Genomic DNA, 14,035 nt, shown 5'->3' on the forward strand with positions numbered 1-14,035 from the left:
CATGCTTGCATGGATAATTGTCATCAATGTTGCATTGTTGTCCTATTTCATAAGTGCAATGGCAGCCATATGGTGCCAATGAAACAGTAGGGTACACTCCAGAGTTTGCCATCAACCTGATGTGCTGAAAGTGTGTTATATCGACTAGAGGGGGGTGAATAGGCGATTTTTATGAATTCTTCACTGAGGAATTTGCAGGTGAGGAAATTCCTTAGCAAAGAACTACTAGCAGAGGAATAAGTACTCAAAAGTAAACATAAAAGAACACAAGCATAGTCATCATGATGAAATGAAGACAAGCACAGAGTACAGAAAGCATAAACACAGGATGAAGACAAACATATTGAAGAAATTGAACTGAGGAAATTGAGAAAGTCTTCAGTCAAAGTCTTCAAACACAGATACAAACAAGCACTCAACACAGTTATGAGGAAATGAAAGAGTTGAGGAAATAGAACCAGTGAGCTTGGTGAAGACAATGATTTGGTGGACCAGTTCCAACTGCTGTCTCAGTTGTACATCTGGTTGGAGCGGCTAGGTATTTAAACCTAAGGACACACAGTCTCAGACACACAGTCCTCACTGTATTCTCCTTGACCTAAGGTCACACAAACCTCGCCCAATCACTCGTGGTAAGTCTTCAGGTGACTTCCGAACCTTCACAAACTTGGTCACTCGGCGATCCACAATTCCTCTTGGATGCTCTAGACTGTGACGCCTAACCGTCTGGAAGAAGCACAATCTTCAAAGGTAACAAGCGTCGGATACACGCAGGATCGATCTCTTCAGTGATGCTCAATCACTTTGGGTTTGTAGGTGTTTGGGTTTGTGTTTTCCTCACTTGATGATTTTCGCTCAAAGTCCTCGGAGGATGGGATGCTCTCAAATGACAAGTGTCCATTTCTCTCGGAGCAGCCAACCAGCTAGTGGTTGTAGGGGGCGGCTATTTATAGCCTAGGGAGTAGCCCGACATGATAAGACATAAATGCCCTCAAGGCTATCATGATAAGATATTTTGGGACAGCTGGCACAAGGCACAACAATGGTCGGAATTTTGAGTAGCAAAATCCTCAGGGCTATCATGTTCCTCACTGTGTTAGCAATCCACACTGGCGAATTCCTAACTCCTCAGTCAGAACAAATTCCTCAGAGACCAGAAGAACTTCGTCTCTGTCACTGAAGAATATGACTGAACTGTATGAGATTTCCAATGGCTTCACTCGAAGGGATTGGTAGGTGTAGGATTTTGAGTTGAGCATCACATGTAAATTTTTCTTTAGTATTTCCTCGACCCCCTTTAACAGTATGGTGTTTCCTATGACTCAAGAAAGAGAAAATGAAACTACGAAAACAAAAGTCTTCATGCTTCATGTTCCTCGAATGAATACCAAGTCTTCAGGATTGCACCAATTCTTCACTTTCAAAGTCTTCAGTAATCCAAAGTCTTCAGTCGAAGAACCTCATTTTTAGGGGTCGACTTTCTCTGTAAATATCAAACTCCTCATAGACTTATAGACCTGTGTACACTCAAAAACACATTAGTCCCTTAACCTATAAGTCTTCAATACACCAAAATCACTAAGGGGCACTAGATGCACTTACAATCTCCCCCTTTTTGGTGATTAATGACAATATAGGTTAAGTTTTCAACACGGATAAACATATGAAGTGTAAATACTGATATTGAGGAATTTGATTGCAAGACATAGAAGAACTCCCCCTGAAGATGTGCATGATGAGGAATTTGCTTTTGAAGCATTGCACACTTGAAGAGTAGAATCATGGAGATCTCCCCCTATATCTTGTAATTCATACACGCATTTGACATATCATAATGAGAAATTTGAAATGCATGATGAAATATGGTGACTGATGTAATTCAGCATGCATGCATTAACATATATGAGAAATAAGCATGCAGAAAAACACATCAAACGTATCAGAGCACCATCGGGTTTAAATTTACAACTTGATCCAATAAAGTTTCAGAAGAACGAGAGTTGTAACTAGCAAAAAACGCCCATATAGACAGACCCGCTTGAAGACTAACTCCAAATTCTCCCCCTTTGTCATCGAATGACCAAAAGGATCGAAAATGAGGACTAACGCCCCTGAAGAATATCAAGTTGATGAAGGAGCGCCAGCGTTGTTGGGGTCGTTTGTCTTGGAAGGTCCTGCCACAGTGTCGTCCAAGTCTTCGTATTCGTCGGTATCGCGTGATGAAGAATATGAGCTGGACACCAAAGAAGGAACCTTGACCTTCTTGAATTTCTTCAGTGGAGGTGCAGACTAGTCAAAATCTTCCTTGAGACCCATTTTCTTGAGATCTTCTTCACCATACAGATGTGATAGAATGGCCCAGGTGCGACCGAAGACTTCATGGAGGTAGTAATGGTTGCAATGGTGTGAAGAGTGGAGAGTTGGGGTGCCGACTTTCCCAAAATTCATCACTTAGCACATGTGTGGTACAACCAATGTCCACATCTTCATCTTCCATTTCTTCAACACGGGCCTCTTCAGCAGTAAACTGAGGCATAGGCGAGGAGACAACTGGTGTTGAAGGGATTGTATCCACTTCAATTTCTTCATCCATCTGCTCTGATGAAGCAGCAGAGGGATTCTCTTCATCGGATTCACTTGGAATCACATATTCTTCAACAAAAGGAACAAGGTCCTTTGATGGCATGGTTGAGATAGGGACAGCATCAATGGGGTTTGCAAACGAGCTTGTCAGTGGCTTCATCTTCTTCGGGGCTGAAGAATCTGATGAAGTTGATGCCTTCCTTTTCTTCACCGTTGCACGCTCTGCAGCCTTGGTCTTCTTCACATCTGATGCAGATGGAAGGATCAGAGTTGGTGTAGGCGCAGGAGCAGAGGAATTGAGTTGCATTTCTTCAGGCGCAACTCATGAAGTTGCCCTGACTTCTTCATTTTCTTTAGGCGCACCACTAGTGGATGCCCTGGCAATTTCATCAGCGGCTGGAATGCAGTCATCATCCCTAGAACTCACATTTTCTTCAGCAACCTGATTGTCATCAGTGTTGCTGGCATTTTCTTCAGTCGGCTGAGGAGATGCTTTAGCCTGAGGAATTTCCTGTTGCGTTCAGGCTGCAACATTGGAAGTGAATTGTTCAATTATCTTTACAAATCTGGCTTTGGCTCCTAGCCAGTCAGCATAATAGCGATCAAATTCATCACTCAGTTTCTTGATTTTAGATTGAAGAGCAACAAGTTCTTCAGGTGAAAGCTTCAGAATGTTTTGCTTCAGAAAGCGCTCTTTCTTGTACTGCACTTTCTTCACCCTCCTTCCCTGTTCAAATTTCCATTTCTCTTCATCGATGAAGTGAGTCAGTACATGACTTTGACTAGGAGTGAGGTTCAGCTCACGCAGAGGTGTGTTGGGGTCCTTGTGCCACAAGTCAATGAAGTCTAGGCTCAACTTCGGATCCAGCATTAATGGCACATTACTGCCTTTGGCTCTAGCGGCCCTGAGTTGCCTGTCCCTGATGATTTCAGCAAGTTCTTCATCATCAGCCTCATCATCATCAGAGGGCATTTGGAAAGCAACTTGTTTCTTGTGAGGACTTGGTCAAGGACCTCGTCCAGCAGAGGTCTTCTTCATCAGAAGAGTGGGAGCAGCTGAGGAACTTGCACAGGCTCCTGAGGCAATAGATATGCCTGTGGTCCTTTGGCACGTGGCGAGATGCACAGGTGCTAAGGATTTGGTCGGAGCAGCCGAAGACTTTGGTGGAGGAGCTGAGGATTTTGTAGAAGCAGGAGCAGCGTGAGGAATTGGCCATGAGGGCTTTGAGGAATCTGGCCGTGAGGGCATAGCTGAGGAACTTGGCCGTGAGGGCATTGCTGGTGAAGCATTGGGCTTGTGAGCAGGCTTCTTTGGCATGACCTCCTTCGGCTTTACAGAGGCCTCAACAGCAGCAGCGGCAGCAGAGTCTTCGTTGAATTTCCTCACTGCATCTTTTGCTTGTTTGGACAACTTGGCCTGGCGCTTGGCCCATTCATCAGGATAATCCTCACCACGCTTGAGGCTGGTGGGATCAGCTATTTGACCATGTGCCAACGGAGGTCTTGGGCATGGAGGATTTAGTGCAAATTTCTTCATCTATTTGGGAGTGACATATCTGTACTCCCTCCACTCTCTTGCCCATCTCCTCTCAATCTTTTGAATGTGCACCTTGCGCTGATTTTTATCTTCCTCAGGGGGTGTGCAGTACCCAGCATAGATGTCCTCAGGCATTCCAAAGGCAGTGTTGACCTCAGGCCTCTTTCCTCCTTTCTGTGGCTTCTTACCATCAGCCATTTTCTTCAGTTGAGGAATTTGAACAATTGAATTCTCTGAAGAGGTATGCAACTTTTCTTCGAGGAACGCTGCAAATGAGTTAAGCTAGTGATTCAGCAGCTGACATGAGTACATGTGAACAGAGTATAGTTGCAAGGAATTTGGAGAGGTCATATGCATTCTCAGAAGGTTTTTTTATAAAGAACAAGTTTGAGGAATTTGACCATATGAGTCTTGAAGAGTTTCACTAAGCGCTCTTTGTCTTAGGTTCCAGAGATGTATAGATCGAAAATCCACACATTTGAGGAATCTTGAAGAAAAACATAGCTTAGAGAAACGAATCAAGAACAGATGACATGTGAGGTGTTTTAGTGTGTGAAGATATGAAGAAAAACACCTTTGAGGATTTTGTAGAAATCATTTGAATCAAAGAGGGCAGTAAAAGTAAGTTTTAATTACCCTGGACAAAGAACACGACAAACTGGTATGTGGAGATGTGAAGTTCGTCAGTGCAGATCTTCCACGCCCTAACTTGGCGGAGGAAGACAGCTACGACGACGGCAGAGTGAAGATTTCCGCGGCCGGCGCGAGTACGACGGTGATGAGGTCGAGGCAGTGAAGCTTTTCCTCACCGGCGACGATGATGTAGTGGCGGCGCTAGGGTTTGAGAAGTTCGAGCTGGAGAGAGGTCGAGCGGGGTAAAGGAAGTGAGGAAGGGGAAGGGGGTATTTATAGTCACGGTGAAAAACTGTTCGCCCGAAGAATTTGGACGACCGTGCCCCTGACCCTTCTCATTTGTTTGACATGTGTCACCCACGTACTGAGAAGTGGAGATCGTCTGCGATCATGGGTGAATAGATAAGTATATCGTGGGATGCAGAACGGTTTGAGCGGCAAAGCTGAAAATTTAGATAAGATAGGTTTTAAAGTTCCGTTCGCAATTTCTTCAGCTGACAAGGACACAGTGAAGATTTTGAACTAGTTTCAAATAGAACGCATATAAAGAATTTGTGAACAGATTGGGTTGAGTATAGCATAGAGGGGGAAGGGTCCGATCACATTCACTTAGCAGAAAAACCAACTTGAAGAAATAGCCATAAGTGAATGTTGTAGAGGACATAAACTCATACATATATATATAGCCAATGAAGAAAAACGATGGAAATAGTGAAGACAATGCAAAGTTGAAGAATTTGAACAACTGAGGAATTTCAACACAAAAAAACTCAAATTGAGGATTTTCAACTTTTGGTGGTGGCGTGCCCCACCGTATAAGAATGATGATTTCAGACACCGCGTACAATTGTCGTAGGGTTCTGAGAATCAAATTCTTCGTTAATTTCTTCACACTTAAGAGTGTTATTCTTCATTGATTGAAGAAAAACGTTTCTTCATGTGTTGCACATCTAAGTCATCAATTTTGCATAAGTGTTAGGATGAGTGTCCTTTTCAAAGAACACTCGAAGATTCTAAGATATTTAGCTCACACCGCAACTTTCTAAATCTCTTCTCATCCAAGGGCTTTGTGAAGATATCGGCTAGCTGTTCTTCAGTCTTCACATGCTCAATAGAAATGTCGCCCTTCAACACATGATCACGAAGCAAATGATGACGAATCTGAATGTGCTTGGTCTTCGAGTGCTGAACTGGGTTGTGAGCAATCTTGATGGCACTCTCATTGTCACAGAAGAGAGGCACAATCTTCATGTTGACGTCGTAGTCCTTGAGAGTTTGCTTCATCCATAGCAATTGAGCACAGCAAGAACCAGCGGCAATGTACTCAGCTTCAGCAGTAGATAGTGATACACAGTTCTGTTTCTTTGAGGACCAACAGACCAAAGATCGTCCGAGGAAATGACATGTACCAGATGTTGACTTGCGGTCCACACGATCACCAGCATAGTCAGAGTCAGAATATCCAATGATATCAAAAGTCGAGTGTCGGGGGACTAATCCATGAACACCTATGGGACCGGCAGACCGAGTCCCTTTCGGTTCGGCGGGGGCGGAGGTCGTGCAAAGAGCGGATCGAGGCGAAGCACACGAGCAGTTTACCCAGGTTCGGGCCGCACGGATGCGTAAAACCCTACTCCTGCTTTGTGGTTTGTATTGAGTTCTTGGTCGGGAGCGCGGAGTGCTACAGTACACACCAGTAGCTAACGAGCCTGAGCGTGAGTGTTCCCTCCCCTCCTACGTTGCGCATGGGCCTCCTTTTATATGCTCAAGGGGTCACAGACATGTGGCAACATAGACAAGGGCAAAAATGGAAAAGGTGTTGCGGTTGGTACAGCTACCTGCTACAGTGTATCATACCTAACCCTGACGGTAGGGGACAAGGGCATTAAATGCCCGTCTGTGTCGCCTGAATAGTGTAAAAGGGACCGTCAGGGATGCCACCGCTCGCCACGATGGCAATCTTGTCAGCACCGCTTGCCACTGCGCACCGCTGGCTGCACAGCCTCCCTCCATGTACGCCTGGAAGGGTCCCAGAGCGACACGTTGGTGGATGTGCTGGAGCGCGTGCACGAAGTGGTGGCTTGCCGCGGCGAGCGCCTTGCCACGGTCGTTGTCTTGTCGCGTCCGGGAGCTTGTCGCTCACCGGGCCTTGCCGGGACGCGTGGCGCGTCGCGGCAAGTTCCTTGAGATGCCTTGGTTGGCCTTCCCGGCAAGCTCCTCTCGTCGGGGTCTTGAGATGCCTTTGTTGGCCTTCCCGGCAAGCTCCTCTCGCCGGGGTCTTGAGATGCCTTTGTTGGCCTTCCCGGCAGGCTCCTCTTGCCGGGGTCTTGTCTCCTTGGTTTGGATACTTTGTCCTTGAATGGTTCCAAAGGAACCACGGAGGATGTTGGCGGTCACCCGGCAAGCCTTGCTGCGGGATGCTACGACTGCCCATGCACAAGTTCGGGATACTAGGGTACCCCTACTCTAGTACACCGACAGGAGCCCCCGGGCCTGGGCCATACACGGTGCCGAGCGCTATTGGGCCAGGCCCAAAACAGTGCACGGGCACGCGCGGCCTAGGTTACGCCGTATCTCTCTCCGTATCCACCGCGCCCTCCCCGAACGGCACGCATTGAATGCGGCGTCGTGGGAGAGATCGTGGGTGGTTTCTTTATTTGGAAATGCGGAACATCCGCCCCCTCCCTCTTTATAAGCAGGGGAAACAAGGGGAGTTTGCCCATTCGCCGGTTGCTGCTTCAATCTCAGAAATCTTCGCCGCTCCCTAATCTTCCCAAAGCCGAAAGAGAGCAGCGCTCCGCTCCCCATCGCCACCAGCACCACCAACGCCGTCGACCTCCTCCACCACTTCCGCCATGGCTCCAAAAGCCGACAAGGGGAAGGTTGTGAAGTCGACCGAGGCGCAACGGCTTGCGGCGCTGCGAAAGGAGCGGGCTGTCTTCCCCCCAAGCTCGCCGCGAAGGAGCTGAGGGAGAACTACTATCTCTTCTGGTCGACGGAGACGCGAGCCCATCCGCGCACGAAGGTACTCCCAGCCACCGCTTGGAAGACGGCTCCAAACGGATATCCCTTCTTCGCCTTGTTCTTCTACTGCGGGCTCTGCCCGCCTTTCTCTGAGTTCTTCTGTGACATCATGAACACCTACGGGTTCCACCTCCTTGATTTCACCCCCAATGCCGTTCTGACCATGGTAGTTTTCGCACATCTCTGCGAAAACTTTGTCGGAGTCCACCCCAATGTAGCCCTTTTTCGCCACTTCTTTATGCCCCGAGTAGAGAGAGGAGAGCCTTTGTCCGGCGGAATCGCCTGGATCTCGAGGGCCGGCAAGAAGGACACTTATCTGGAGGGAGAGTTCCGCGGCAAGTGGGAGGAATGGAGAGCAGACTGGTGCTGGATTGACGAGGAGAATCCGCAGTCGTTTACCACCCGGCGCCAAACCCCAGTAGCAAGCGGCAGCGATTGGAGTGACGTGGCCCCGGAAGACGATAGGCTGAAGATTGCCGTCACCTGGATCCTGCGCCTCAGGCTTGCCGGGCTCACTGTAGGCGCTGTTGGCGCAGATTTTCTTCGTCGCCGCATCGCCCCCCTGCAGGAACGGGGGAGACCCGCCTGGGAGTTCAAGAATGCGGCGGATATCATGAGGCTGCGGCCGGGCCTCAACTTCAACTTCACTGTTCTGGAGCTCAACGCGATGCTCCAGGAGCTGTTCAAATACGACCCTCAACATCCCGAAGTGGTCAGGTTGCCGGGGGGCGTCGTTCCGCTGTGCAACAATTCCTCGCTCGACCGCATCCGTGCAATGATGCTGCAATGCGATTCGCATGGGATTGTCCCAACTTGGCAAGAGCCTGCGGACGACGTCGTGCAGCAATTCTTCGATGGCTTGGTAGAAGTGCCGATCCGCCCTGACGAGAAGGACAGCCTCACCCGCGACACCACCAATGAGGAGATGACACGCATCACCACTAGGCTGGAAGAGGCGGCGGCAGCCGCAGCCGCGGGCGAATTTGGATTCACCGTGGAGGAGGCAGATGCAGCAGAGGCGGGGAGCCGTGCCGAGCGAGAGGAGCGCGTCGGCAAGAAAGAGCTTGCCGGGCATAACATCGAGTCGAGCGAGCCCGCCAAGGATACGCGCGGCTCGCTGGAGATCAACTCCTCTTCCTCCTCATCTTCGGGCAGCTCGCCGCAAGCAGAGCCTCCATCTCCACCAAGAAGGTGTCTCCGCAAGGCCGGGGATGTAGCAGAGCGGCAGAAGAGTCAACAGCCGCCGCACCGCGCGACACGCTCCACCGCGGCAAGCACTGTTGCCGCGGGGGCATCTCACGCTGCAGCGGCAACTGGAGCGGGGTCCTCCCGGACCACCGCTTCTGCTCCTGCCGCTTCTCATGCCGCAGCGACAGTTGGAGCGGGGTCGCCGCAGACCACCGCCACTGTTCCCGCCAAGCGGCCGAGGGAAGCCACTCCTCCGCCTCCTCGCGCCGGACGTGAGTCGGACTTCGACTTCTCCGCGTTCAGCTCCGACGAGGAAGAAGAGGAAGAGTAAGATCCTCTTGTTGTACTTGTAGCTCTTCAATTCTTGCTGTTTTGTCTTGTATCTCATTTGCTTTACTCTGAACTTGTTCCTCTTCAGGACTCTGGCCCAGAGAGCAGTGAAGAGAGCCAAGGCCCCGGTGATTATCATCGAGGACGAACCCGCGGCGACAGCGGGGGGTGCACCCGAGACAACCTTGCCGGACCCGGCAACTTTTCTCCAGAGCAGCCCCCAGCATAAGTATCTGGTTTGCTTTCCGCTATGAGGTGCGCATGGATACTCTGTCTTTGCTGATATCTGACTGCTGGTCTGTGTAGGAGCAGAGCAGCCCCACCAGGAGCCAAGGGAGAGTCCTCCGGCAAGGGAGAGCTTTCCGGTAAGGGAGAAGTCTCTGGCAAAGGAGAGTTCTCCGGCAAGAGACAGCACCAGCGGCCCCCCGATGGCGGAGACCACGACTGGAGAACCCGGTACAGGTAATCCTCTTGCTTCGAAACTTCCCTTGGGTTCTTCTTCTTTTGATCTTTTTTTTGGATATTGGCTTGATTCTTCTCCCTTTTCCGGCCGTCAGACCCATCTGCTGGGGAGCCGATGGAGACCGAGGTTGCTGCCGACGACGCCGTTGCCACCAAAGAAGCAGGCGGGGGGTCTGTCGATCGCACTGACGGCCCTGAGGCCGCAGGAGCACCAGGCGCTACGTCGACCGCCGACCCGTCCGCCGCTGCCGCAGCGCCAGGCTCCGAAGAGCCCCAGCCAGGCGTCTACCTGAAGGCCGGCAATGGCGTCTTCATCAACCACCCCTGGGCTTCAAGCTCTAGGGCGCCGGTCGAGGGAGAGAGCTTCGACGGAGAGGTGCTCGCCTCCGCTGGGCTGACGCTGGTCGACGCGCCGAGCAGCAGCAGCAGCGAGCCTGAAGAGGAGCGTCTGTTGCGGAAACTGTTGTTGCTCTACCGCGCGCGGCAAGCCAAGCTGGAGTCCCGCGAGGCACTTGTCGCGAGGGCGGGAGCAGACATCGCGGAGGAGCTTCGGGGTCTTCGCCAGAAAACTCTCCGGTCCCTGGCACAGGAGCGGGAGCAACTCGCCGAAGAGCAGAAGGCCTTCTTCCTCTAGAAGGCCGAAGTTGAAGAGCAACAGCGGCTTGCCGCTGAGAAGCTGTCTGCGCAGGAAGGCGAGCTGGCGCAGCGGAAGGTCAACCTTGACGCCCACGAGGAGGAGCTTGCCGCGCGCGAGCGAACATTCGGCGGAGCCCTCAAGCAAGCAGAGGATGCTGCCGCAGCCGCCGAGGCCGCCAAGAAGGAGCTGGAGACGAAGGTGGCGCAGCTGGAGGCCGATCTTGCCGAGAAGGGCAAAGAGCTCAGCGCCGCCAAGGACTCCAACGCGGATCTTGAGTTGAAGCTGACCACTTTGACCAAGACACTGGACGGCGCCAAGGAGCAGGAGGTGGCCTTGAAGGAGGAGATCAAGGCCGACAAGGCGCTGCTGGAGAGTGCTGCCGCCGCCCAAAACGCTTTCAAGGAGACTGTGGAGCACTGGACGGAGAGTCTTTTGAATGTTGCCGCAGACATTGACAGGGAGCTGGCGCAGCTGGGGATGGAGGACCTCGGGTATACCTCTGACGAGAACCTCCAACCCAGCGCCAAGCTCATCTTGTTCTTCAAAGGCGTGGCGACGGCCCTCCAGCGACTCCGGGAGAGGATCCCAAAGCAATTGGCCGACGAGTCGCGCAAGATCTGCGCGGGAGCCCTTCAAAAAGTGTTGGTGAAGGTGGCCTTCCGCAACCCGGGCCTCAACCTCACCAATGTCCTCAAGACCCTGCCACTGGATGCTGATCTGGAGGCGCTCAAGGCCCTTGTCGCACCCATTGTGGACAAGGTGAGCGGGATCAAGAGGATCGAGGGCGATCGCGTAGACTAGGCCGCCCGTTTCTTCTTTCCTTGTCGCTGTTTGTCATGTTATGAAAACAATCTGTTAGAGCCGCGACAAGCTATCATTGTAATATAACTCTATTCCGGGTAATGATTGCAATGTTATTCCCTTTACTTGATTCCTCCCTTTGTATGTTTTTGCCCTACGCTTTTAGGGAACTTGCCGGTGCAGGCACCTTAGCCGCGAGCGCTGAGTGCGGAACGTCAGCAGCCTGCTGGCGGTGCCGTTACCGACAAGAAACCTTGTCGCAACTAGTCGCAGCTCACTTAAGTTGTTGAGCGGACTCGAAACAAAGTAAGGGCACAACTAGCTACGAGTTGGTTCCTCCGCGCACATATTTTCCATACAAAGTGCGGTCGTTCAAGGGAGATAACTTAAAAATTTAAAAAATCTGATTGCTCAAACTTTGGCAACTTAGCTTTTCTGTTGTTTGCTTCCCGGTAAGGCGAAACTTTCTTGAACGACGCCTGGTCCATACCATCATCTCCTCCTTCCCCCCCTCCGGCAAACTTGTGGGCGAGGGAACCTTCCTTTCCTTGAGAAAAAATAAAGAGGAGAAAATAAAAATATGGAGCCTTACGGCTCGTTATTACTTACCGTGGAGTAGGTGCTGCACAAAGTGTCAGATAACACATATGCAAAAAATAGAATGCATAAAATTGACAAGATGTGCGGAGCACATGAGCTTTACTTATGCACGGGGTCGGCGCCCGACTTTGTACAAAGGATTACATGCAATAGCGGCAAGACTTGTACAAAAGGTGGTTGCCGAAACAGGTTCCGGCAACCGCGCCTTACGGGTAAAACTTACGAAGATGCTCAATGTTCCAGGAGTTGCTCACCGGAATGGCATCTTCGATCTCAAGGCGGACAGCGCCAGGCCTAGTGACTCGTTTCACCCGGTAAGGGCCTTCCCACTTTGGTGTCAACTTGTTGGAATTCTTGGCGGACTGAACACGCCGAAGAACAAGGTCGCCTTCCTCGAAACTTCTGGCATTAACTTTGCGGCTATGGTAGTGGCGCAAAGCTTGCTGGTCGCGAGCAGCTCGTACAGCAGCCTGAAGACGGTCTTCCTCAAGGAGCAGCACATCATCTTGTCGCAACTGCTCTTGCTCAAGCTCGTCATAAGCGAGCACTCGAGGTGACCCGTATACGAGTTCCGTGGGGAGAACTGCCTCTGCTCCATAGACTAGAGCGAAAGGTGTCTAACCAGTGGCTCGATTTGGCGTCGTTCTGATCGACCAAAGAACCACCGGCAGCTCCTCGATCCAGTTTCTTCCGCACTTGTGCAGCCTGTCGAAAGTTCTGGTCTTGAGCCCACGCAGCACATCAGCATTTGCCCTCTCCGCTTGACCGTTGCTTCTCGGGTGAGCAATAGAAGCGAAGCAGACCTTGGCGCCAAGATCTTGGACATATTGCATGAAGGTGCGGCTCGTGAATTGCGTACCGTTGTCGGTGACTATCCTGTTAGGGATCCCGAAGCGGCAAACAATTGACCTGATGAACTTGACTGCTGACTGTGCTGTCACCTTCATCACTGGTTCCACTTCCGGCCACTTTGTGAACTTGTCGATTGCAACATACAATTACTCAAAGCCCCCGACTGCTCGGGGAAAGAGGCCGAGGATGTCGAGCCCCCAGACCGAAAATGGCCAGGATAAAGGGATCGTCTGGAGAGCTTGAGCTGGTTGGTGTATCTGCTTGGAATGGAACTGGCACGCTTCACACTTGGTTACTTGTGCAGTTGCATCCTGGAGGGCTGTCGGCCAAAAGAAACCTTGCCGGAATGCTTTGCCGGCAAGTGCTCTTGCGCCAATGTGGTGACCACATATGCCTCCATGTATCTCTGCCAACAGCTTTTGTCCGTCTTCCCGGTGAATACACTTCAATTTCACACCGTTGAGTCTTCTTCTGTATAGTGTCTTGTTGACAAACTGGTACATACTTGACTGCCGGGCTACTCTTTCCGCTTCTTCTTGCTCTTCGGGAAGTTCTCCTGTCTGAAGGAAACGGACAATCCGTTGTGCCCATGCTGGAGCTTGTGGCTCGACAGCAAGGACTAAAGGCAAATCTGCGGCTGCGGGAACATCTGCTTCTACGGCGAGAATCTGCGGCTCTGCCTGAGCTTGACGTTCCCCGGCAAGCTTGCTGGAGCAAAACTTGCCGGGAGCTTCTGCTTCAACGGAACAAACCCTAGGGCTTGCCGGAGCAGACTGCTCCTCAGCGCTCTTGTCGTTGATCTTGGGGACCTTCTTGGCGGCGGCTTCGGGAAGCTCTGCTGGCAAATAGTCACCAGAGATCAACTTCCTCTTCTTGCTTTGTCCAGTTGATGGCGTTACAGACGGTTGAGTCAGCTTGAGCACAAAGATCCCTGGTTCCACAGGTAACTTAAGTGCGGCGCACTTTGATAGGCCATCGGCAATGGCGTTCTGAGCTCTTGAAACATGCTCCATCTGTAGGCCATCAAAGTGCTCTTCTAGCTTTCTCACTTCGTCGACGTAGGCTTCCATCAATGGACTCTGATAGCTCTTGTTTATTTGGCGGACGACAAGCTGCGAGTCACCCCTAACAATGAGCTTCTTGATCCCAAGGTCTGCCGCGATCCTGAGACCGGCAAGCAAGCCTTCATACTCTGCAGTATTGTTTGTTGCTTGCTCCTTGGGAAAGTGCATCTGGACTACGTACTTGAGGTGCTCTCCGGTGGGTGTGACAAGCAGCACGCCAGCGCCGGCGCCTTGCAGCGAAAAGGCACCATCAAAGTACATCAGCCACTCTTTACTTGCTTCCTCGACGGGGATGCTCATTTCTTGAATTTCTTCATCTGGTGT

Source organism: Triticum dicoccoides, chromosome 1A (assembly GCF_002162155.2).
Source record: "Triticum dicoccoides isolate Atlit2015 ecotype Zavitan chromosome 1A, WEW_v2.0, whole genome shotgun sequence".
Lineage (NCBI taxonomy): Eukaryota > Viridiplantae > Streptophyta > Magnoliopsida > Poales > Poaceae > Triticum > Triticum dicoccoides.